At 34.9% G+C, this 26,436-nt stretch overlaps 1 protein-coding gene and 1 pseudogene across 3 annotated transcripts in view; both read left to right on the plus strand.

Moving 5' to 3' along the window:
* OPRM1 (opioid receptor mu 1) overlaps nt 1–26,436 on the plus strand; it is a 50,014-nt gene that overhangs the window by 3,582 nt on the left and 19,996 nt on the right. The gene's annotated exons all lie outside the window — the stretch shown is intronic.
* Nucleotides 20,043–20,161, plus strand: LOC112482386 (annotated as a pseudogene).

The following is a 26,436-nucleotide window of genomic DNA, read 5'->3' on the forward strand; positions in this document are numbered from 1 at the left end:
CTCATGGAATGTTATAAAAATTCATTACCTGAAACCTTTTTCTTGGTTTTAAAGAAAAAAAATACTTGGAGTATAATAGTATTATAAAAATTACCACAAAGATTCTGAGAAATATGGTAATAAAAATATTACAAAATGTAGCAATCATTTTAAACAGAATGATAGTATATTATTGTGAAGAATATTTTTTTAAAAATCAATCTAAATAATACACAAAGTTATAGTTACCAGGAATGTTTTGCTTATTGAAAATATTTGGCCAAAGTACAGAATTAACCATAATTGTAAAAACTGATATAGTTCCAGATGTGCTTATTATGTGAGATTATTTTTTGCCCAAAATGATTTGTTCATGCACTCATGGGTGTAGTCTATGCAGACACTGTTAGAAAAAAGTAGAGGGTTAGAAACTGTTAGATCTCTGTGGGCCGTGTGTACCATTCTTACAAGTAAAGTTCCAATGAAGAGTGCCAAATATTGCCTTCATTTTTAAGATTGTTTCTTAATTTGACTAGTGATCGGGGAGAGCATTTAAATATAGGCAAAGTGTAACTGTCATTTTTCTTTCACTAAAAAGTATTTCTGATTTTAAAACCAGAACTATTAGCTTACTCCTGCTCTATATACTAAATATTCGAATAAGGTTTAAACTACAAAATGATCAGTCATGCCTAACTGAAACAGAGCTACAAGCTTTTTCATTTAATTCAGATGTAAGTAGCTGAGAAAATAAGGAATAATAATGTCTCGTTTAATTTAAGGATATATCTGTATATATTTGTAGATATAATAAATGCATATACAAATACATATATATAAACAAATTAATTTGAATGCATATGCTGTTGATATGATCACTAGTAATTTTTATACAATAAAAACATTGATAGTTCATTTAAAAAGCTCAAATATTTATAAAGCTCATTTTATTTTTTTAAACTATAAAATATCCTAGTTAGAGAATGAATTTAAAGTGAAAAAAACTACTAAACAAAAATTCTGTTCTTAATGGTTTACCACCAAAACATAAGAATTTAACTGTATGCCTTTCACTTCGCAATGGAGAGCTTCTAGTATCAACTATTACAACTTGAACTTTAACTGCTCTTTCCCATACAGACGCTAATTCTGTTAGGAACATCTCTTCCTCGGTGTGTCCTGAGAACACCAAATTGCTTTTAATTTCCTATTTGTAAACTGTGTCTTTGTCATTTGCATAGAGTTATCATTGAGTTTCTTTTCCTTCTCTCCTTTCTTTCTTAAAAGAATGAGTTTATATTTTAAGAAATTTTTCCAATATAAAGGAATGTATAGAGAATAATATGCTTCACCTTTAAAAATTATATATCTAATTAGAATAATTATATATACCTCTAAAAATATATATATAGTATATAGAACATACCATACATGAGATATATTTATGCCTATATAACAATATGTAATACATCACTAGATATAATAATGTATTATATAATATATAATGTAATATATAATATATAATTACAAATGCACAATATAGAATATACAAAATATATTATATGTAATATGCATAAGAAGCCATCTCTCTTCTACCTTTATACTCCCTGACCAGAAACTATCATTATTGTAAATTTGGTGGTCATTATTCACAAGCATATTTTTAAACCTTTATTTCATGTATTTCCACAAAGTATATCTTTAAACATGTTCTCCAAACTGTATATATTAAATATTATATTTTACATTAATATTAATACACATAGTTTCACTATTTACCCAGAGTTGTCCTAGTTCTAGCAGATCAATGACAGAAACAAGACGTCAAACAAAACAACATAAAAACAAACAAACAAACAAAAACTCGGCCATTAACTCTCCTGAATATTTTTAAATTATTTCCAAATATGCGGTAAATTACTATAAATATTTCTTTGCAAGTGTTTTCCAAAATTAATTTATATGTTGTTAATATTTACATACAATATTTAGAAATTTTTTTCAGTAACTGCTGCAACAAGTAATCTGTTCATGAATATTACCCAGGCACAATTTCTCTACTTCTAAAAGGGAAATAAAAATAATGGTTTTCTACTTCAAAATGTCATTCAAATGATAAATGTTGACAATATTTACTTTGGAATTTTGAACATTTTGGAGGACCCCTTACACATAAAAGTTGAAAATGTTATTTCTTCTAGTATTACACTTTAGGTATTAATTGAAATCAAGCTGTTTCAGTCAGCAGAAAAAGATAAACTCACTTCAATGAATAGCATACAACAATATGAAATTTTGTTTCAAAAATATATTAATGATTATCTCAAGATCCATCCATGTTGTCACAAATCGCAGTATATTTTCTTTTCTTATGGCTGAGTAATATTCCATTGTTTATATGTACCACATCTTTTTTATCCAATCATTTATCAAAGGACAATTCGGTTGTTTACATGTCTTGGCCACCATGAATAGTGCTGCAATGAACATTGGGGTGCATACATCTTTACAAATAAATGTTTTCAAATTTGGGGAGGGCAGATCTTGAGATAATGATGCGATGCAAAATAAGTCAGACAGAAAAAATTAAAAACCATATGATTTCACTCATATATGAGATATAACACTGAAAGCAACAAATGAACCAGACAAACAAATAAACACTCATAGACACAGACAACAGTTTAGTGGTTGCCAGAGAGAAAAGGGGAAGCGAGGAGGTAGATAAGGGTAAAAGGAGCCAAATACATGGTGATGGAAGAAAATTTAACTTTGGGTGGTGAACACACAATGCAATACACAGATGATGCATTATAAAATTGTACACTTGAAACCTATATAATATTATTAAGCTATGTCACTCCAATAAATTTAATAAAAATAAAATAAAATACATTAATGATAAACATCAAGACTAAATATTGTTTGAAATTTAAAAATATGAGAATTTTATATCTTTAACCTTTGCCAAGTTTAATATCTATTTAACTGAAATAATGATTTATGACAGTAATCTCCAAACTTGTTTTTAGATGTAAACACTTACTTCAAGAACTTGGAAGCCAATATAAAAAACAGATCAAAGAGAATTTGTTCAGGATTAATCACCCAAAAGCACTGCTCAACTGCCACGCCTACCTCACCCTCCACTGTTTTTCCCAAAGCCCTGCATGGAATTTCTATGGCTCCCTTAGGCAATATTTTAAAACAATGGTTTTCATAATGTTTCAGACCCTTCTTGTACCCCGCCTCTCATCCTTCAGCTCACTTTTTACTTTACTGACCTGGATGGCAATCGATTTCATCCAGATGTAACTTGGTGACATTTCATCTTAGCTGTATCTATATTCCTTGCATTTTGCCCTGGACTTTCTCTGACACTGAAGCCCTCCATGGGGATCAGCCTTGAGTACCACCCCACGGAGCAACCTTGACCAGGGAAATGGGGGCTCATGGACAGTGGTCCCCTCTGCTTCCCTCTCCCATTAGGTGCACTTGTGTACAGACCATGGGCACACTGGAAGGACCGGTTCACACTGCGACTGCTTCACAGATATGCTTTTCCTCCTTTCCTGTTTCACTCTTCTACTTCCCCAATCCTGTTCCCCACTTCTAGTTTCTGCAATGACTTTCCAAAACGATTCGCCTTCATGCAAGCTCTTGTCTCAGACTCTACAAAGCTCATCATTCCTGTTATTTTTTAATTGGCCACTATGTGTTGGCACATAAAATATGATTAATAAATAAACTTTACAGACTCCTTGAGTATAAATTTTTCTGAATGATTATAAATTCTTAAGAAAAATTCTAATTTGCAAGCTCAACTAGAACGACCTAGAGAGCTCTAAACTCAGCTTTTCCCTTCATTCGTTTTCACTTGCCTCAGGATTTAGTACATTTTGCTTAATGGATGGGGAATAGGCAACACTCGTATAGTATTCAGTTTACTTCTTGGGTTCAAGATGATGGCAGCAGTAGTCTCTGCTACGTAAAGGAAATAAAGCCTCCTAAAAGCCTTCTAAAAGATTATTTGAAGACAAGAACTACCCTCCTCCACTGATTCCAAGTTGTATAATAAGAGTACTTATAATAACAAAGGTCAAGAAAATTTTAAGGTCTCCAAAAGTGACCAGAAACAACAACAGATGCAAGAAATGTCATAGACAAGAAGCATTCTATAATAATCTTATCATAACATTTCCTTTCCTTAGCCACCCTTTTTCACTTCAAGTCACCTTATTTCTTTCCCCAACCAGTTCTTCAGGATGAAGGTCCTTGAACAAGATAAAATTCAGAATGGAAGAGTAGCATGGAAGAAAAGCTTTGCCTTGGCTCAGGACCCCAGTATCAATCGGCGCTCAGCTTCAAACTCTTCTGTGCCTCATTCTCCTCATCTATAAAATGTGCAAATTAGACTAAAACTCTTAAATCTCTTCTAGTACTAAGATTTCTTATGGCAACTTCAAGGACAGTTTCTCTATAATTTTTCCATCTATTCTATCTAGGGCAAAAATAATCATCTCCAAAATTAAATAATCTTGGTTCCAATTCCATTTCACCCCCTTGGGTTCTAAATGAGCTGAAATGGTTTCTGTCAGAGAGAGAAAACACTGAACTGCCAGATGTTGGAGTGGTCAATTAAGAAAATGAGCCAAACCGAAATTCACAATTAAGCCTTTATTCACTTATTGTGATGGTATAAGCAAGAGGTCAAACAGGAAATGGTGCCAGCTCCCCAATGTTTCATTTCTCCCAATATTTCATTTTCCCTACGGAAAGCCACCAGGTCACATATAAGAACACAGATGTGGGGGATGGAGAAAGGAAGATCTTACTGCACAGAGAGCCTCAAACAAAAGAATCCTGCTGTTTCCAGACCCAAGAGTCAGGGGGAAGGAAGGGAGAAAGGCTAGGAGTGGGAAAGTACTGAGTCAGAGTAGGGAGAATTTACCCCTGATAAGGAGGTCTCAGCAGGGGCACCAGGGAAGGGCTTTGCCAATGACTCCTCAATAAAGAGGCCTCCAGATGGATGGATTTGGGCTAGGAATGCACGTATACACATAAGAGCATGGTTGATGAAGGTGGGGGTGGGGCATGAGCCCTTGACTACAACTTTCTCCACACTGCTTACGAAGCCTGGTCGGAGAACAGCTTTTCCTTTAGAGGCCTGCCAGGTAAAGCCTTCGTAACTGCCTATGATGGGGCCTCAAAGATCTCACAAAGGATTTTGACCTCAACTCAGACTTCTCAGATTCAACTGAAACCCTGATCTCTCCTTTTAATTCATGGGGGGATCACTTTAATATTTTGCCTTTGGAAATCAATCATATCCTGGATGTTGCATTCCAAAAATGATGCAGAGAGGTAGTGGTTTCACCAAATCGAATCCAGCGAATATTTATCAACCAATGCATAGGACAGGTAAGGCGCCTACATATAATGGAACATTTGATGAGTTCTCTCTAATCAGAGAGATCATTCTGTTCTGGTTATCAGTTTCTGTCCAGGCGAGAAAATTGTCAATTACAAATGGCTTTTTAATTCAGTCATGTGGTAGCTTATCAGTTGCATATAAGTAAGCGTCCTAAATTGATTCAAATAGTAACCATTCAGATTTTCTAAAAAGTATTCGTGTAATTTAATGTTTGAATAAATTAAACAAACCTGATCTATTCACTGTCTTCAAATATACTACACATTCATTTCTTCTTTACTTTTTACTTCTTCTATTTCTCCCTACCATCTCTCTGCTTTTTCTTTCAAAATCTTTCTTATTCTTCAAGTTCCAACTTAAATCCACTTCTCTTTGCAGCCTCCTCACAGTAATCCTACAACCAACTTCCCTTAAATATTTGCTACTATTGCAAAAAATGTGTTCCTTTTCTCATGGCTTTACAAACCATCACTTGATAATCCTTAAAGACTTGACTACAACTAACTCTCTGTGTTAGCAAAGAAATTCAGCATTTCAAAGTTGGGCAACAGAACTGTATGTCTTTAAAATATTGTGTAATTCAACGTGTTCAACATTTCAAATTTATCTCAGAATATTCAAATGTAATTCTAATTCAGACAATTCTCTCAACTCACTGCATTTTTCATGCATAATTAGTTTTTATGACTTGAGACATGAAAACTGATCTGTATCAGTGGATTGATGTCAGCAAGTGATAAATGCAAATATAGAGACACATATATCTATAGATACATATACACGAACTTTGAATAAGAAACAGATTGTTACTCATCTAATTTTAATATAGAAAGTAAAAAAATTTAAAGTGTAAAAATAAAAAGAGAACAGTTGATTCTCATTATTCAGAGTAGTTATGTTTATAAAGTCATTGAGACTTCTATAAACATATTTTTGTAATTATCCTACCATAATGCCAACCTTATGAAAATATAAAAAGCAGACATGTAAAAATTCAGCTCTTAAAACATTTCTCATTAATGATAATGACAAAATAATTCAATTTCTAACTAGTATTTTTAAATAATTTTTCTTACTCTTTTAGTTTACTTTAAAGAAAAATCCATACATTTAATTATCAGAAAAATAATATTTTCTATTATATATAAAAAAAAATGTAAAACAATTCTTGGCCGACAGGTTGTAAAAAGACACAGTGGACCAGATTTGGCCCATAAGCTATCATTTGCTAAACTCTGGTGCAGAATGTGCTAAACAAAATTTATGTTCTTCCAGTGGTCATGAAATAAGAACATATCACCGTCTTTGGCAATTTTGATCGCATGTTGTTTAATAGACGAAGACAAAGCATTTTGTAAAAATAAACAACTTGGCATTGTTTTTCAACATGAGAAAATAGCAATATAGATATAAAGGTTAGCATAGACAAGAAGAGTAGTCATAGATTATTATCTGTGGATAAGAAGTTCCTACTTTTCTGAAACTGATTTTGATGTTGGGTTAAAATAGTAATCACACAGGATAGTCTCTATTTCACCCCAGATTCCCATCTTCAACCCCCTACTCTTCATTTGACTGGATGATTTGCAGTATTCATTACTGCCCTTAGTCACTGATTAAACAGTAAGTGCTTAGAAAATAGAGGGAAAATTCTAAAAATTTCCCTCTATTGGATATGCTTTGCAGTTATCTTAAATCTGTGAAATTTTCTAGACTTTCTCATGGTATTTTCATCTTCAATCACTTAAACCTTTCAGAAAAAAAACTGAAACTGTCATTTGCAGATTTATATTAACTTCTTAGCAAATATAAAATTAGTTCTCAAAGACACCTATGCCTGCATAGCAGCCACTCTGCACCCACCCCAGGAGCCCAGACAGTGACTGGGAGCTCCATTTTATTCAACCTCTCTTTCTTTATGCCCCTCTGAGCAGAAAAGCTCATTGCTTGGATATTTTTCTCTTTTTTCTGACTTACATAACATGCTCATTTTTTAAAATTTTGTTTTCTGCAGCTCTCACGTGTCTCTTTGAAAAATGTTATTCCTTGTGTTTTAGAGCTCAAACTGTCCAGCTCAACTTCAGCAGGCCAAGGTGACCTGTGGTGTTTGTCATCCTTTGGCTTCACATCCATGGTTTTGCTCGATGACTTCCTCAAGACTCACTGCAAATCTCCTCCCTGCCTGATTTCGCATTTTTAATTCAGTCCCCATCTGTCTCTAAATGATGGATTCTTTCATCAGTGGTGCTCAGAGAAAACTTTCTGGCATGTACGGGAATTCTTTAGATGAGCCAGATGGCTACCGGGTTATAAGTTTGCAAGGAAAATCAAGTTAAGGAGAGTTTTAACTGGATAATATAGTATCCGACTGAAGAATGCTACACTTCCCAGAACCTCTTACATGACAACTGGATCTAAATTCTAGCCAGAGACCCAGACAGAATAAAATGAATAATAAAATGTGAGTTTCCTTCCAATTAACTTAGGGAACGTCAGAGCTCTTGCATAAGTCCTTGCAACATGCTTAGATGCATGGAAAGAGAAAGCCTCCAAGATTTTCCATTTCAGTGCCTTTCAATCTTGGCTGCACATTAGAATCAACTGGAAAGCCTTTTAAGAATATGAAAACCCACCTCCTCCTAAGGTTAATTGAATCAGAATCTCTGGAGGTAGCTCCTGAGCAGAGGTAGGTCTAAAGCCTCCCTAGGTGATTCTAACGAATCTGGACCAGTCTATCCATTTTGTGGATAAGAAAAGTGAGTCCAAGTTGGCAAGGAGGTTTAAGAAGTCTGTCCTCAGATTTTACTTATCTGAACTTCAGGAAGCTGTTTCTAGAATAAGCAGTAAATTAAATTCTCTCTCAAAATAACTAAAACTTAAGATATTTAAAAAATTTCCTTAAAATTAGCCAGTCGTCTCTCTTCATGGTAGGTGTAATGGAGTGAATGGAGTGGTAAACTTGGAACAAGAAGACTCACATTTGAATCGTTGCCTTTTACGAGTTATAGTCACGTAACCTCCCAAAATCTCATTAGTTAACTCGCACTGAAGGAATAATAATCACATTTAATCTCCCATGGATTTTAGGTCCGAAATAGATAAGATCTACGGAAGTGTGTGGTAAAAACCCTGAAAGTGCTGTATTAAAGTAGGAAGTCTTGTTATCTGCTCCTCTCCCACGGAGAATTTATCTTCCCTCCCACTGGGCCCACCATCAGCAGGTGGGATCTCAACATCCACCTAGTGCTTTTGCTTTCCGATAGGCCAAATACATTATCTGTTATAACATTCTGAAATACAGTTTACCCTTTTGGAATCACAATTTTTGCAGAGGCAAAGCAAGGTTTTGTGGGCTTGTCCCTATCATTCTTTACTGCAGTCAACTCATTCCCAATGCACTGGATAATTCTGAAATCATCTTGTTGGAACCCATGATGTGAAAAGAATTCTAAGGACACATAAGTGCAACTTACTTGGCTCACTGTTGATAAGTTCCTCTTATATTGCCTAATAAACTCAATAGAGAGAAAAGACACAAACCAATAGCTTTTTTGGGGGAGCGGGGAGGGGATAGTACTTTTGTTACTTAAATGTTTCACATTTAAGTTGGTGTTACAGTCAAAGCATCTAAAACAGGATCTAAGTCTAAATGCTGACTGCTTGTATGGAAACTCCTTTCTACCCAGTAGAGCAGTTCATCTGAATTAGAAGAAATAACATAATAATGATATTCTCTGAACACTAGCTTTGGAAATTTAGGCATTTGAAATGCTGTCCCTAAAAATCAATCAATCAGTCAATCAATCAATTAAATGCCATCTCTGTGAAGACTCCTGGCTTCTATTATCACAATCACACTAATCATAGTAAAATTGATCAAAAATATGGAGCTCTTCATGCAGAATGAATTGATGATACAGTGAGTCTGTATGTCTGTCTATTCCTAACACTTTCATAACAGATTTTTCCAGGACTTGCAAAGCAATGTTTGTCAATTTCCTAAATCAGAGTAGTAACTTCTGTAAATACAGCAAGTACAAGGTAGAAAATAACATCCTTTAGGCTTAGAGTGAGAGTATGCCAGGTATAGAAACTGCAGAATAAGGAGATTAATGAAAGAGAAAGCCTTCTTTGCTTCTGAGCATTTTTTTTTTTTTTTACAGAAACACTGGGTTCAGTGCCAGTGAAAGTTTAAGTATAGTGTGGGGGAGTATTAAATGTTAATTGAAAAATGCTGCTGGCAGTAAAACCTGAACATCAGAACCTGATTGTGCCTGCCAAGAAGAACAAGGGAAATTATTAGTAATGTTATAATTTTATACTTACTGGGCCCCATCATCCTGAAAAGGAAACCACATGGGTTGAATGAAATTAAACATAAGCATGCTTCTGCTGATGGTGGTGCTCCAAGGCCACTAAAATAAGGGGTCCCATTAGTAGACATTAATTGAGATCATTCAAACAGTCTTTCCTTCTGATGACAAAAGGAAGCTTATTTTATTCTTTGTGAAAATAAACAAAACATGCACCTAAGGAATAAAGATAATGCCTTCACATTTTATAAGACTTCAGATTGTTTTCATTACATTGAGTAATTTGATTTTCATAAAACGTTTTTGAGTATAGATAGAGAGATTGTTCATCAAACTAATATTAAAGAAGATGAAACTGGGGCTCATTTATTTTCTGTGTTTGTTGAACATTAATTATGTACAAAGCACTTTCCTAGGAACTCCAGATACATTAGTGAGCAAAACAGATACAGTCTTACCTACCTCTCTCCTAAAGTACAGCCTAGTAGAGAAGAAAATTGAACCATTTCACCAGCTGATAAATGCCAAGGATTGGACTATAACAACTATCTTAGCACTCTTTAACCACACTATTTGAAAAAATACTGTTTACAAGGTTTATTACCATCGCTGTGGTTCACCTTCCTCCTTCTATAAGCCCAGCAATAGGATAACTTCTGATTTGTCTCCATTCAATTTTCTAAAATTTGTTAAAGATATTATTTATGTCTCAGAGATGACGTAGAGAAAAATGAATGCTGAGGGCCTGGGTTAATTTTCATAAAACAATGAAAGAGAATTCTTTCATTAATTCACAAGTATTTCTCAAAGCAGATATTGTAAACATTTTATAAATAGTAAGGATAATGCAGTGAAATTGTAAAGTCTTGAATAAATGGGATTCAAAGGAAAAAAATATCAAGAATCAGTGCTCTGGGTCATTTATTAGTGTGCCACTGTACTGAAGTCATGGCCAGTCTACTTCTGAATACCCTGTCACATGAACACAGGCAGCGGAAAGTACAAACTAGATATAAAACCTGAAACTTCTGTTCTTTAAAATCACTGTCCTTTAAATAGAATTTAGAATATAAGAATCAAAGGAGAAATTGCTGCCATCTTTTGAAAAAAGAGCATCACTCTGAATGAAGTTTTCTGCCTACAAACAAATACGTCACATTTTCACAAAAGACATTGGTACATGAGTCAATACCATAAAGCATATATTAAAACATATAAACAGGAGTATAAAGTACAGCAGGAAACATAGTCAATAATATTGCAATAATTATGTATAATGCCAGGTAGTTACTAGACTAATCGAGAGTATCACTTCATAAATTATATAAATGTCTAATCACTATGCTGTACACCTGAAAATAATATAAAATAATATTGAATGTCAACTCTAATTGGAAAGTAAATATAATAAAAAAATTTTAACATATAAACGACATCAGTGATAATTTCCACAAAAGAGTTGTGTTATTTTCTACACAATTTAGAAACGCAAAGCATGAATGGATGAAGATGCCTGTCTACATACATTTGCTTTAATTGCCTTTTAAAATATATTTTACATATATATCTCCTCTACTCTGTCAAAAAAATCTACTCTAACTCTAGTACAAAAATAGAAACCATGCTTTGGCATTGCTGAGACATTTTGTTCACACAGTTTTTGAAGTTAAGTTGACATTGGAAATATAATGGACTGGTCAAAATTCTAGTTAAAATAGATGAAAATGTGGAATTTAAGAAATTAAAATATTTTGGAGGGAGATAATTGGTCAAGGAAAATAGTTGTGTTTTCAGAACAATTACAGGTGAGGGTGATCAATTATCTTTAGCACAGATGAGAAATCATGCTAGAGATAGTAGTGCAAGCAAAACAGAAGTACCACTTTTATAAATATAAACATGTAACCTATGTATTGCTGGAGAATAGTGTCTGCCTCATTAAATTTGAAACCTATTAGAAGCATGACCATCATTATCATCATCTTAGCTATCATTTATTGGAAGTTACTATATGCTAGACTCCATACTAACAATTCTTGAATACATTTTAAAATTATCCTCCTTATACCAACCATTTAAGAATGGTACTAATATTTTCCAAGTTTTATGAAAAAGGAAAATAGAACTCAGAAAATTTAAGGAATAAGCCTAAATTTGTTCAGATATTAAATTATGATACTAAGACATGAATCAAGATCTATGGGACCCTAATACTTCAGGTTTTTCAAAACTGTTATGTTTAATTGCATCAAGGTGAGATTTTTATTTTCAAGCCAGTTGTGGATGCTTCATCAGGATTGCCGATTGGTCTATTAACGTAGCTTCTATATCTTACTTCCTAGAATGTTTCCTAATTGACAAGCTGTTCATAACTTTTTCTTTATTGATAGGTTGTACCCCCATTAAAATAAGAATGAAAGAATCAGGAAATTTATCACCTTACAGTTTTAAATTTGGAGTTTTTCCTTCATATCGAACTGTGACATGATGAACTGAACTTATATCTCTGGACTAACTAGATCTGTCTCTGAGTTTACCTACCAACATGGAAAAATAGAACCCACTAATTAATTGTGGAACTTCTAATTATAAAAACTCAGTTGTGATCTACAGGTGTGCTCATACTTTATCCTCCAACAGCATAACTGTATGTTGTGACCAGTGTATGCTAATAATTTATATCAACAAACTGATCAAGAAATAGCCAGTGTGCCAGACCTATTGATGAGAGGTACAGATTGAACTAGGCTTTCTAGATCTATTATTGAGCCAAGTACCATGCTATTTTCATATTTCCATTTACATCAGTGATCCTTATACTTTTTAGAAAAAGGAAAATTTTAATTTGGAGAATGTAAGCTTCTTGAGGACAGAGACTGTCTTTTTTTTTCTCATTCGTTTCTCTGAACTTAACAAAGTAACAAATGATCATAGGACATAGTGTACCTGAAATCTTTCAGTACCTAGAATTGATTATACTATTATATTAAGTTAGCTCAGTCCTCTGTATTTCAGTGTCCCAATCTTAGTTTGTGAATATAACAACTTTTAGATCATTCTTCTTCTGAGAGTTAATGGTTGAAAGAAACCTGGAATTCCAAAAAGTAAAATTCCTATGAAAAGGATAGCTACTGTTAATTTGGCAGTCGACATATTTCCCGTGGTTATTTTCCACAATTCAAGGAGAGAAGATCAATGCATTGTAACAAGGACTCCAAATGGGAGAGGAGCTATGAGGAGATAATCGTGATCGAGAAAAAATGAATCTGGAATAATTCATTCTGGAATAATCTGAGAAGAATCAATCTGGAAGAAAACATACACCTTCACTCAAGGATTTTTTTAAAGATCCACCTAATTAAATTCGAAGAAAGGTATCCTGCTTCATGCCCTTGTCTCCTTAACCAGCGAAACACCAGATGGACAGATGGGGGACAAGTTAGCTGGAACTACTGCCAATTAAAAGTAACAGGCATAGCAGTGTTATACCACAGAACTTAAATAAAGTGATTTGATGCCAGAAGTGCTAAAAATCTTCCCTTCTCACTCATGGCTCTCACCTATTTATAACTCTTTGCTTCTCAAACAGCTCACAGAGTCACTTATGAAAAGTATGGAAACCTAGCATATTCAACTGCTGTGACAAATTCTTCCCATAGACTGTATTCCAGTTCATTCCATAGTCCATGCCTTAGAGGCAGATTGGAGAACAGGATGTATCCAAGGAGATTACCAATGAATGAAATTCTACTTCTTACATCAACATGATTGACTGAAAACTGACAAACATTGGAAGAATTCTTTGCGATGAAATTTTTCTTTTGGCCCCTGGAAAACCACTAGACATACACCTCCTCAGGAGAAGGAAGATGAGGTGACAAAAGTCATAACATCAGGGAAAAAATACAAGTGGAATTCTCTCCCCAGAAAATGGGAAGAAAGAAATCGCAAGACAATGTGTGACTAAGGAATCCAGATTCATCATAACGTTATCACACAAGAGTCATACTAGATGACTAAAGGAACTTTGTTGGTCTCTACTACAGACAACCATTTGACAGACACTTAAAAATATGAAGTTTAGGTCAAGAAAAAGAAGTTTACCTCACAGAGCAAAAAACAAACTGGCAATAAAAATTTCATAATTGCTCTCAGTAAAATGAGTAGTAAAATTTTCCAATTTAAATGTACTTAACAGAGGTTTATAGTCTCGGAAAGCAAATATATGATAGACTAGTTGAAAAAACTATATTTTTATTTATTTCTGAAAAACAGATGACAGGCTTGTTTGGGGCTTTCTATTAAGCCTTTCCTGCCACCATGAGATACAAAATCCTTCCTCAGCAGCATGGACTAGCCACGTGACCCTGAAAAGCAAATCTAATATTTTTGTGGGTACTCTCCACATAACAAAATAAATTTTCGATAATTGCAACTTTCCTAACACCTAAATGCAGGTTAAGAATTCCTTTCAACATTACCATATCACCAGCGCCCTACCTTTCCCCCCAACACGCTGTTTTAAAAACACTTCTTTCTGGTTTCTTGCTAGAAATAAATTCTCTCCAAGGGAAGAGGGACTTGTCTCCACTGAGATCCATTGCCTAGCATAGCACTAGGCAAAAATTAGAATAAAAAAGGTGTTCCATAAATGTATATTTGACTCACTGTTGACACTGAGGGGATTTTATGGTGAAAAGAAGTAATTATGAAAATGGAAATGAATTTTATGAAAATCAAGAACGTGCCTATACTTCTTTAGAAGTTCGATTTTGTATATAAAGTCCAAGATAATTTTTACCTTTAGCTAGGAGAAATGTGAAATGTATAACTCTGATCACAAAGTTAGAATATTAAACAAAAAATGTCAGTTTGTCTCTACATGTTAAGGTTATGGTAATTTGTATTTTATTTTTTATATCTTTCAGATTTTTAAAAATGGATGTGCAATGGTATAATTTTATTTTCATATTGTTGTTATTTGCACATAACAATATGAAAATAAAAAGGGATAAAATTTCAAAAGTAGTAGGTGATCCTGAAAGGCAATAAAATGTTGTATTTCAGGACTTTTTCACTAAAATACAAATCCAGGTCACGCTTGGAGGTTTCCTGTTAAAATACAGTTACATACATTAATTTGCGACTCAAAACGTTATCAGTACCAATAAGTCTACTTCAAGTTGGAAAACAATTCTAATTGATTTAATAACCCTTACTTCACCGTAACACTAAAATTTCATATTTTAAAAACCAATGGGACTTACTTGCTTCCGCAAATTACAGGTTTATTCATGAATCATATTTTCTCCTAACAAGTGTTATTGAATTCTCCACAGGGGAAAGAAAATACCTTCCAAAAACCTCTCTGCCTAAAATTACTCAGAAAAAAAAATCTCAATAAACTGCTTTCTGTTCCTAGAAAAATCTCACATCAGCATGGTAGTTATAAGAAATTGTATAATTCTTAGAGGGAAACACTTGTCACAAATATACAATTTATATAAGCCACGCTCTACAGAAACTAACTGCAGTGCCTTTATTCTTCCTTCAATTGGTCCTAAAGGTTTTGGGCAGCTACTGTTGCTGAAATTAATCGAATTCTAAAATATTTAGATATCGAAAGGTGCTATGACACATTAAAAGGATAAACAGGGAAGGCTCATCCACAGTTTTGACAAATAAAATTTAAAATTAAGTCTTCATGGATGTTAATTAAAAATCTCTGTTGTGAAACTCAAAAGTAATGAAAACATTATTTCAACTCCCTTCACAGGATGCTGATATACATAATTCTCTCCAACATGTTGTGTTATTATTAAACATTGCTAATGGTTATATCTATAGGACACATACACACATAAAGACCACATGAAAAATTAAATTATCCAGATATTTTGCTTGCATAGCAACAAACAGCTAGATGTTTCAAATTTACAATGTGAAACATTTTTGTCCTTGAAGACTGTTCTAAACTTCAGTTCTCTTTAAAATAGGGACATAACCACAGTTTTGTAGTTACTACTAGGATTTTTATGAGCATCGGGTTACACAAATGTATGTAGAAGTATTTGTAAGCCTTACGATACTTTATAAAAGGTATTATTTATCATACAGATAGCTTATATTACATGGTGCTTGTCATAGCAGTGCAATGTAATAGCAAAGAGAATCAACTATAACAAACAGATATGGATTTACATTCTGCCTCTGCACTGTTAATTTTGAGCAAGTTATTTAATCTCCATGAACCTCAGTTTATTCATCTACAAAAGAAGTGATAATATGCAACTCATAAATCGGTATGAGAAAACCCAAGTAAACTACTTACAGCGAAGTTTGGCAGAAAATCAACATTCAGTAAATGTTGGTCATTGTTATAACCCTCAATAAATTAGCATCTATAACCAGGGTCATTTAATTTGTTCTAATAGTGATTTTTAGTGGTAATATAATCACCTCTTTACAATCATGGAAAGTAAAGTTCAGTCACTTGATCACAGGCACAAAACAGTGCCAAGACTTATGTGTCTTAACTCCAAACCTGATGTTTTTCATACTAGACTGTGTGAGAGTGTTTTACCCTAACTTAATTAATAGGCCAAATTGGGAGGAAATTCATAAAATCAAGGTAATTTAAGTTACTCACTTCTCTGTAGTTTCATAGCAGTTTAATGGGACCATCCTTGCTCTTTAGATTCAGTAAACAGTCTGTATGACTCAAGAATCACCAGGAATGTCCCTACCTGAAAAGGTAGGCTTTTTGGTCCTTAACCCCTTGCACTTAGATGTTAAAATAAAAATATCTCCAGAAGACACTGAAGATAAGCCCAATAAATAGAAACCACTTGATTACAATCGAGCAAGCAGGTCTCTACTTTAATGACGTACAGCTCTAAAGACTACATTCGACTAGGACTTGAAAGACTAGAATGTGTGATCATGTGCTCTGAAAGAGGGGAGCAACCCCCCAAAAAGAACAGGTAAAATGATACCCAGTACAACCTTTCATAGCCTCCCAGCTTTATCAAGACTGGGTTCTGCCTGCTACCGATAGACATCGTGTTAATACATTTGCCAAGATTCCAATGGTGCAGGCAGCTGTTGTAGCTACGATGCCCTTCAAGTGGCCTGTACCCATCTGTGGACCTCCCTGGAAAATTCCTAATTGTTCCCTCCAATTGCTGATTGCTGTTGGCCTGCTGCTGCTGGTACAACTTCCTGATCCAAGTACACTCTGCTATTAGTGCTCGCCAGGGGAAAGCCACCAGGAATAGACTTGGAGCCAATAAAAATTAGGCTTATTAAGCTTGCAGCAGCAAGGGAGACAGACCACCACAGGGACTGTAGTTCATGTTTGGTGATTAAGGAGAAGATTCAAGTGAGCAGAGGTCTGACTGGATAGGGTGCTGTCTCAAAGCAAGAGTGATTTGAAGTATGGGCATCAGTGATTTATCTTGGAAGCAGAATTAACGGAGACGGTCTAAAGTTGTCATTGAATGAGCAGCAGCGGTCACTTAATGTTAACCAGGAGAGGGAGACGTTTGGCATCTTTATGGTTCAGGTAATTCGGTTTTATCTTTGTTCAGGCTTGGTTATGAAGTTGTCTTGTTTTTGTTTTTGTCTTGTTGCATCACAGTCATGGAAAGTCCTCACCTGAGGTTGATGCTCTAAAGAATTATGCAACTAGGCTAGCTCCCTGAAAGCTGTCAGAGGCTTTGTCCTTTCTCATTACTACTCAAACTCATCATTGTTACATGGCATCCCCTCTTCTTCTCTGGTGATAGGAGAGAGATAAAAATGAGGATCCATGTGGGGAGTAGTAAGGTGACATGGGATGGGAAAGTAGAATTTATTCCTGTGGTAGTGTGTGTAGGCGGGTAGAATCCCTTAAGAATATAAGATGAACAAGATTGTCTTATTTAAAGAGATACATAGATGCAGGCATCAGGGCAAGAGAATTCATCACGTCACTCAGGCAAGCAGCCAGTACAGTACAGATTGAGAATGGTCTATACTCCAGAAGCTTACAGACCAAAATATAAAACAGATAATTTTAATACAATCATCATGTATATTGGAGAGCACTAAGATTTCATCTGCAAAAGGTTGGAATTTATTCTCAAGTTCATTAATAATGCAAGATTTGCTTTTATTCAATACTCAAATTAAAAACTTGTTCAAGGTAAATACTATACAATGTTTCATTTTCAAGATGACTGATTGAGAACAATCACAGGATTCCATTCCTAGCTCCAACCTCTAAAACAACTGTTAGAAAATATATTTTTTCATGTTAGTATTTCTTTCTTGATCTTCTTTTAATTAAAATTATTGGGGTGACAATGATTAACAAAATTATATGGGTTTCGAGTGTACAATTTTATAAAACATCATCTCTATATTGCATTGTGTATTCACCACTCTGGTTAAATCTCCTTCTATCACCATATATTTGACCCTCTTTACCCTTATTTACCTCCCTTCCCCAGCTTTCCCTCTGGTAACCAGTAAACCATTGTCCATGTCTGAGTTGTTTGTCTTGTTTGTTTGCTGCTTTCAGTTTTATATCCCACATATGAGTGCAATCATATGGTGCTCAATTTTTTCTGTCTGATTTATTTCATTTAGCATGATAATCTCAAGATACATCTATGTTAAAGAACACAAATTAAAACAATAAGTCAATGGAGAGCCATACATAAATTTATGAAAAGGATAGAGAAATTCTTGGTAGGCAATGTGGATATATAAAGTTCCCTGTTAAACGTCACTCCTACTTTCCCTGATGATGTTTCGTCCAACTGAGAACTAAGACAAAATGAATCATCAGATACAGAAAAAGTAGCTGGTGAGCAAGCGAAGCTTCATCTGTATTTGCATTAGCTTCACCACCTCAGCTCCACCTCAGATCATCAGGTGTTAGATTCTCATAGGAGAACCCGTCCCTGGTGCCAAAAAGGTTGGAGACCGCTGGTCTAAAGAGATCACACCCACAGGAATGGATCAAGAGACATCATGTAAGAGACAGTGTTTGAATTGGGATCACTAGTGATATTTTATTCTGCCTTCCATAGTCATACCCTAGAACCAGTCATCATCAAGAACTCCAAAACCTCTCCTTTAAGAATCCCCATTGCTTTCAGACCGGTACCCCTTAATTCTCCAGGCTCTGAATCTGGTGGCCCTCCTTCAAAATTGAGCTGTCTAATCTATTGCCCTAAACACTTGTTTTCTAAACTGGAAATCTCGAATGAGCACTTAACACTATCAGACAGATGTTTCTTTGCTAAATTTATTTTTCTCCTTTCCTCTCTACCAGACTTCCCACATTCCTTACTCTATCACATTCTTTCCTCAATGTCCACAGCTTTTATTTCATTCATTCATTTAAGAACTATTTATTGTGTGTGTATGCAATAGAATTAAAGGCCGTTACTATGGATCCTCTCTAGAAGCTTTGCTGAAACAAAACACAGAAACGGAAATCACAAAATGGAAAATGAGATCAAGAGAGGGATTTCACTGAAAAAATGTAAGCAAGCAGAAAAGTCCGTAACCTGCAAAACTTTTCTGTCTTGTACCCCTCTTTTTAATCTTGTTCCTAGTAATAACCACCTTCCTTCAGTTTTTCAAGGACACTGCTCACACAAGTGTCCTCTCTTTCCCCTACTTCATTAATTCTTCACTGCTACATGACTCAATAGCATGCACACATACATTCATTCTTGAGTGTATCAGATCAATCCAATTTTTAAAAATTCTTTCTGAACTCACATTCTGTTTCTCTTCATAGCAAAACATCTCTAAAGTCTTTTGTACATCGTCCACCTCTCTCATGCCCCATTTACTTTGGAATCCATGTTTATTTTCTAACCCCTTCCCTACTCCACTGCACTTATCAAGACCATTAATAATGTGCAGTTTGCTAAACGGACATATATCTGTCCTCATTTTACTCTCTCTGCAACATTCAGCAAATTTGACTGCTACAGACCATGATATTCTTCTCTCCCTGGGTTTCCTTAACCCCAGCTCTGGATTCCTTTAATTCCCTGACTACCCCTTCCTTCCTCTGGGCTTATTAGGGCTTAACCCTGGGCTCTTTCCTCTTCCCTACGTGTGCTTTCCTCTAAGGGTTCCTCCACTATCCCAGTCTTTATATCATATGTTATTAACCCATATGTTAATTACTCCCAAATTCACACCTCCAGCCTTCTTCACTTCTAGACTCCATATCCCAACTGATTATTTAATTTCTTCACCAGATAGTGAACAAGCATTTAACAAAATAATATACTAAATTACTATCCAGAGTCTACGGCCATGCCACCCTGAACAAGCCCAGTCCCATCTGATCTTGGAAGCTAAGCAGGGTTGGGCCTGGTTAATATTTGGATGGGAGACCACCTAGGAAGACTAGGTACTGTAGACGTAAAAAATAAAAAATAAGGGAGTGTAAGCTGACAAGTTTCTTGCAATCTGTGAGGTCAACCAAGGATTGCCTTGCCTAAAAATAAACAAACAAACAAACAAACAAATAAATAACTATCTAATGCATATTTTCCCTTTTAATGATTCCATTTTATCTTATGGTTCTTGTATATTTCAAACAAGACTATGGAATTGAGCTTTATTGTCCCAAGGAAAAGGAGGTTACAAAAGAATCCAAGGAGGATTTAAAAAATATATATTGACTATATGTTCCCTTATAGAGTTCCAATAGCTTTAAAATGCAAGAGGATTTGACTTTGGGTGGTGAACACACAATGCAATATACGGATGATATGTTATTGAATTGTGCACTTGAAATCTATATAATCTTATTAGCCAAAGTCACCCAAATAAATTTAATGAAGAGAAAAAATGCAAGATGAGATATATGAAAAAAAGAAAATGTTCTGAATGAATTCTAAAATGTTGGTCTCGATTATGAAAAGCTCAGCCTAAAGGACTGTGAGAATACAGTTTATACCACAAATCATAAATTAGAAAAGAAAAGTTATTGAAAATAGTGATTTCCTGCCACACAAAGAGAGAGCTTTCTGGGCTGGAGGCAGGCCATGTGAAAGGAGAGAAAAACAGAACAGAGTTCAACTCTTCACATGTAGCTCTGCCGTTACCACTTGCCCACCTCACTCACTCGCTGCAGAGTGAAACTCTTCATGGGGATATAAGTCAAATGTATAATTATGAATATAAGATAACGAGAGCTTTGACCTTATACCTGGCTGAAATTCTGAGAGACCTCACAAAACGCCTCATGGTACCGTTGGATAGTTACGGTGGAGTAGAAATGGTGTCAAGGCAGAACTAGGCAGAGAGAGGAATGAGATGGTCTTGAAGTTCATGGGGGAGACCCAAAAAGGGGTGTAAGAAATGATCAGAGCTGTAAAATACTGTGCCCTTCAGAGGCGCCCTGCTGCACACTCTAAGTGAGCCCACTAGTTAATTGTGTGGCAGAAGCCAGAGAGATCATGGGGTTGAATCTCAAGCAGAGCCCTTGTGAGTCAGAGCTGACTGGTGGGCAAGGCTGGGGTCACAATATGTGGGGCTGGGGCTCAAAGCTCATACACTTGGTGCTTTAAGAAAATGATATAAAATTACAAATAAAAATTAGAAATTAAAGCAAATAATCAGGTTAAAAATAATTGAAAATACAGATTTCTGAAAGCTGATGAATAATACTACAAACATCACAAAATCTAGAAAAATAATTTATTAGTCAACTCCCTGCCATACTTCTGTAATGCTTTTCCAAATTTTAGGCTCTATGTTTCCTGAATGCCTCATCATTTGATAAAAAAATTTGCATTATTATTTTCTATGGAAACATAGAAAATAATTTAATTTTTCCTCCAGTATAGTTGATCCGAATTCATTTATTTTTATCGAGACTTCAGAAAATTTTATTTCAGTTTTGCAAATTGATACTGGAATTGTCATGTAAATTTTGAAGATTATCAAATTTGGGGATATTTCTATCAAGTTTCTTTTTCACAAGAGCTTTAAGATTTATCAGGAAAATATGTATCATGTAAGTAAGATGTGGTCCAACAGGTTAGGATGCATAAAATATGTGATGTCACATATAGACCTACTCATGGCTATAATACTGGTACAAATTGATGCTTTTAAAAATAAGAATTCTTGTAAGTTCTATTTTAAACAATTGCCATAAAAGAGTTAGAGTCCATGAGTAATTGCATTTTACACTATATAATCAAATATAGTCATGATAGAAAAGAACTGCTTTGATTAGATATTGATAAAATCAAATCCCTACTTACAAAACTGTATGTCTGGTGATTATAAGACTTTTCCACAGACTTGCTTTTGCCTCTGACATTTCAAACCTCATTTCTCTCTCACTCACATTGTGGTGTGTTCTGTATAACACAGTCATGTCCTCTCTCTTCTCTTGCTTTTTCTCTCCCTCTATTCTTCCCTCCTTTTCTGGAACTTTGTTCTTCCCTGCCTTCAATGACTATCACATTTTGTATCACACCACAGACACTCTCATCCACTTGCAGGATGGAAATCACCATCTATACTGATGGTAATTTAAGACCTATACAGATGATGTATTATAGAATTGTACACTTGAAACCTATATAATTTTATTAACCAATGTCTCCTCAATAAATTTAATTTAAAAACATGATTCTGTTACAACATTAATATACTGAAAATATGTCTCAGAATTTCCAATGTGCTCCCAGCATGGTCATCTTTAAAAAGAAGATGAAAGAGCTTACATCCTTGCCTTATTTTAGCTAGATAGCAAGCCAGATATTTCTAGGACAAACTACATTATCAGAAATACACTTTCAGAAATACACGCGGCCCGGCATACAGTATAGGAGACACATATTAGTTTTACATGGAGCCTAGAAAAAGAGGGGCGGGAAATATATCAAACATTTGTATACCTCTCTGTGCCCAGGTTTTTTCCATCATAAAGCAAGGTGATCGGACAATGCAGTCTTGAAAGTCCCTTTCAGATCTTACTTCTCATCATATCATGACCTTCTGTGTCCAAAGTTCTCTTTAATTTAATGGTACATTGACAAGGCAAATGTACCATAATGTACCATTTTTCTCTTTTGTTCTTTCAGTAAAATAAGCTTTTACTTTAAAAGGTTATGATTTCATTTTTAAAAGTTTGTTTCATCTACCACAAAAAAATAAAATAACCCAAACCCTTCTTCCTATATACAATTCCATTCGATAAGTATTTACTGGTGCCCATCTTGTGTGGGGTTCTGTGCTGAATGGATTATTTAATTCTATTTTTATTTCTTTTAAATTTCTGTTCATGCTTTCTCTCATGTTTTACTTATATTGATTGATTATATGCACAGCATCAAAAGTATAGATGAAGCCTTATATTTCTTGTACTAAGTACAATAGGTAATAATTTTACTGACTATGCCCTCTAAATGTTTTAATCTACAACATATGCAATTTTCTAATATGAATACTGGTAAAATTACTTTAACATATTTTGAAGTCATTCTTCTCTTTTGTTCTTTCAGTAGTAAAGACATACTTAGGGATGCACCATTATTTGAAGTTAATGGTAATGCATACTTGATTATTTTTTTATATACAAAATTCCCAGATCCTAAACAGAAGAAATTTCCTTTTCTCTTAGAACTTTCAAATTTGAAAGCAAAGATATTTCTAAGTTCTAAAAAATAAGTCTTTATAATAAAAGCAAAATGTAGTTATCTATGAACCAAAAAGCTCTAGCTCCTTAGATGTTCTGATGCTGTTTTTGAAATCATCTGGTCTAAAGAGATGAATAATCTATATACCTACAATCAAAAATCTAAACTCACAAATAAGAATTTTTCATCCTACTGTAATGGTTTAAATACATCAGAGGATTCAGCAGAGTCATATATTTCTATATTTCTATACTACATATATATTATTACAGAATACAAGAATCAAGGAAGCAAAACATGATTTTTTAAATATACACTTCTGATAAGACACATTCTATTCTTTTCCTGAAGTAAAATGATCAAAATAAAGCAAGAAGTAAACACTTCCAAAAAGCGTAATCTGAAAATGGTTAAGGGAAGTCTCTTGTCCATAATTAAAGCACCCCCCCTTTTCATTTCCAATCCTTCACCCAGAGGAGTGGAGCATGAACGTATTCTCACTCTGTCCTCCACCTCAGTTTACAATTCCAAAAAGAGGATTTAAAGAGCCTTACGAAAATGCATAAAATAAAATGCAAGAGGTAAAGAAGAAAATAGGGAAATAGGTAACCAAAAGAGAAGAAAATAATGAGATTAGCAGGGAAATTAGTACTATAGACATATGTTCGATACTAATGCCATCAGAATTCTACACGATTCTTAAGAGGAGACATAAATTTACTCTGAGCTTCCCTGGCAGCAAATAAAAACATGAAAGTACGATCATTTATTCATTTCACATTTTCTTTTTACAAAGTTCATCTGTTTCTTCAGGAGAGCGGAATTTTTCCTTGTTCTGTCTGAAAGATGCTCTTCTCATGAATTCCTATTAAAGGGACATGGAGGTGAAAGAAATTAGGAGAATATAAAGAGAGAACAACAAAAAAAAATGAAATGAGTGTGGATGAAGAAAGAGCAACACTTAACCCAAAAGACTCTGATGTCATTAAACTCTGGCTACACAGAGACAGAAAGAGCCGGCTGACCACTGGACGGAGGTGCATCTTGGTTTAATTTCCTATAAGCCTCTCTCTGTCTTCTCTTTTGAGGCAAACTGGCAAGGAATAGTTACTTTCCTGCCTATCGCACTCAGGTCTGAGGTTACTACTCTTTCCTTTGCTAGTATAAGTTCACTGGAAATTTTATCACTGACCACATGAAACCACTTTGAAAAAAATGTAAATGAAATGTTTTAGAACATTTTATAGCAAAGTGAGAAATCCTTTGTTCCCTCATTTACTAAGCAAATGGCAAACATGACAGAAAATAACCAACTGATATGTGGTCTCTTTCTGTGTTAATACCTAATGAATTATCACTGGATTTTATTTTGATTTTTGTTGTGCGCTCGCGCTCTCTCTCTCTCTCTCTCTCTCTCTCTCTCTCTCTCTCTCTCTCTCTCCCTCCCTCCCTCTCACACATACACGCATACACAAACATGTACACACACACACATGCTTGCCTAGGATATCAGGATGGAGTGGATAATAAAGGCAAAATTCAAGTAAGTACTTATAACTTTCTTAATCTAAATAACAATCTGAAATGTAGGACAAGCACCTTTATGTTGTTGGATTTATCCAATTAATCATGGATATTAAAAGATGACACTCTGGGGCATTTTTCTCTCCATTAAAAATGTAGATTTCTTTACATGGGAGCAAGTGGACATAAAAGTCATGGCAGATGCAAAAAAAAAGGTATCTTTCCAAGCACAGTGCTGAACATATGTCAGTGCTGAGCTGATCAAGAAGGGAAGGTTTCGGTGGTGAGACGCCCAGTTGAAAGAACACACGAGGAGCTGACATGAGAACGAAATGGCAGGTGCCAGCTTTATTGAGGGGAGCACAAGCTTCTGTGCTAGGGGATCGCATGGGCTTCATACACGTCAGAGAACAATAGTGGCATTCTGCCACATATGCGTAATAAACAATAAGCTGAGTCACACTTACATAAGCTAGGCACAGGCACTCTTCTATATTAATGTAACATTTTAAATCCAGAGTCCTATCCCTAGCCGCGAGCCTGGATCACAGCCAGACCTGGGACCCTCAACATATATAAAAGATGCTCATTGAATCCTTACTAAATTAGCTGGCTTTTTTTCTTCACTGATATGAGCAAAAGAGAGAAAAAAGAAGAAAAACTTCGTTTGATAAAAACGTGCAGACACAGAAATCAGCCCGAAAAGAGGCAAAGTCTTCTGTACACCCCAAGGCTCTGTTGCGAACTCCTAGAAAAGGTGGTTGAGAAACGTGAAGGGCGAGACGAGGTAGAGAACTGACAAGCTGTGTTCTGGAATGTGCTCTTCCTCTTTTCCAGCTCCCTTGGTCAGTTTTATTTCTGGACAGAGATAGAGTCATCACTTCAAGAATTAACTTAAAAACAAAATAACAAAAAAATGTTTTCAAAGCCCATCAGTATGCATGAGTTTTTGGTATGGCTTCATTTAGGGCAAGTTGGTTAAAATTAATGATGTTTTGGTAAGTGGTAATAGTTGGGAAAATGGCATGACGAATCAGTCTGAAGATGGATAGGAATTATTTCATAACCTCAAAAAAGGAAGGACCTTTATAAATAAAAGGTGTGTATGGAACCCAGAATTTGGAATTCCCCAACACAGCATTTAGAAGCTCCATGTAATCACTCTAACGAGCCAAGGTTCTCAGAATAAATTTTAAAATAATAATAATAATTGCATAGTGATTCATTTGGATTCATACATCAAATAAACTCCTCAATCACCCAGAATGAACTTAAATAAATACATACTAAGAAAATTTCAATGGAGTCATTAGAAAGAAAATAATATCTTGGGCCACTGACTATAGGAAAAACCCCAACTCAGTGGACAAAGCAGGACCAGTCAATGTCAAGACCGCTCTGTGAGTCTAAGGGAGATATTCCAAGGACGTACTAAACATCCTTCCCATTTCCCTAGGCCCACTTTGCTACTAACCTCATTCATGGCACAGCAAGAAATAAGTAATAGGTATAA

Source organism: Pteropus alecto, unplaced genomic scaffold (genome assembly GCF_000325575.1).
Source record: "Pteropus alecto unplaced genomic scaffold, ASM32557v1 scaffold195, whole genome shotgun sequence".
Classification (NCBI taxonomy): domain Eukaryota; kingdom Metazoa; phylum Chordata; class Mammalia; order Chiroptera; family Pteropodidae; genus Pteropus; species Pteropus alecto.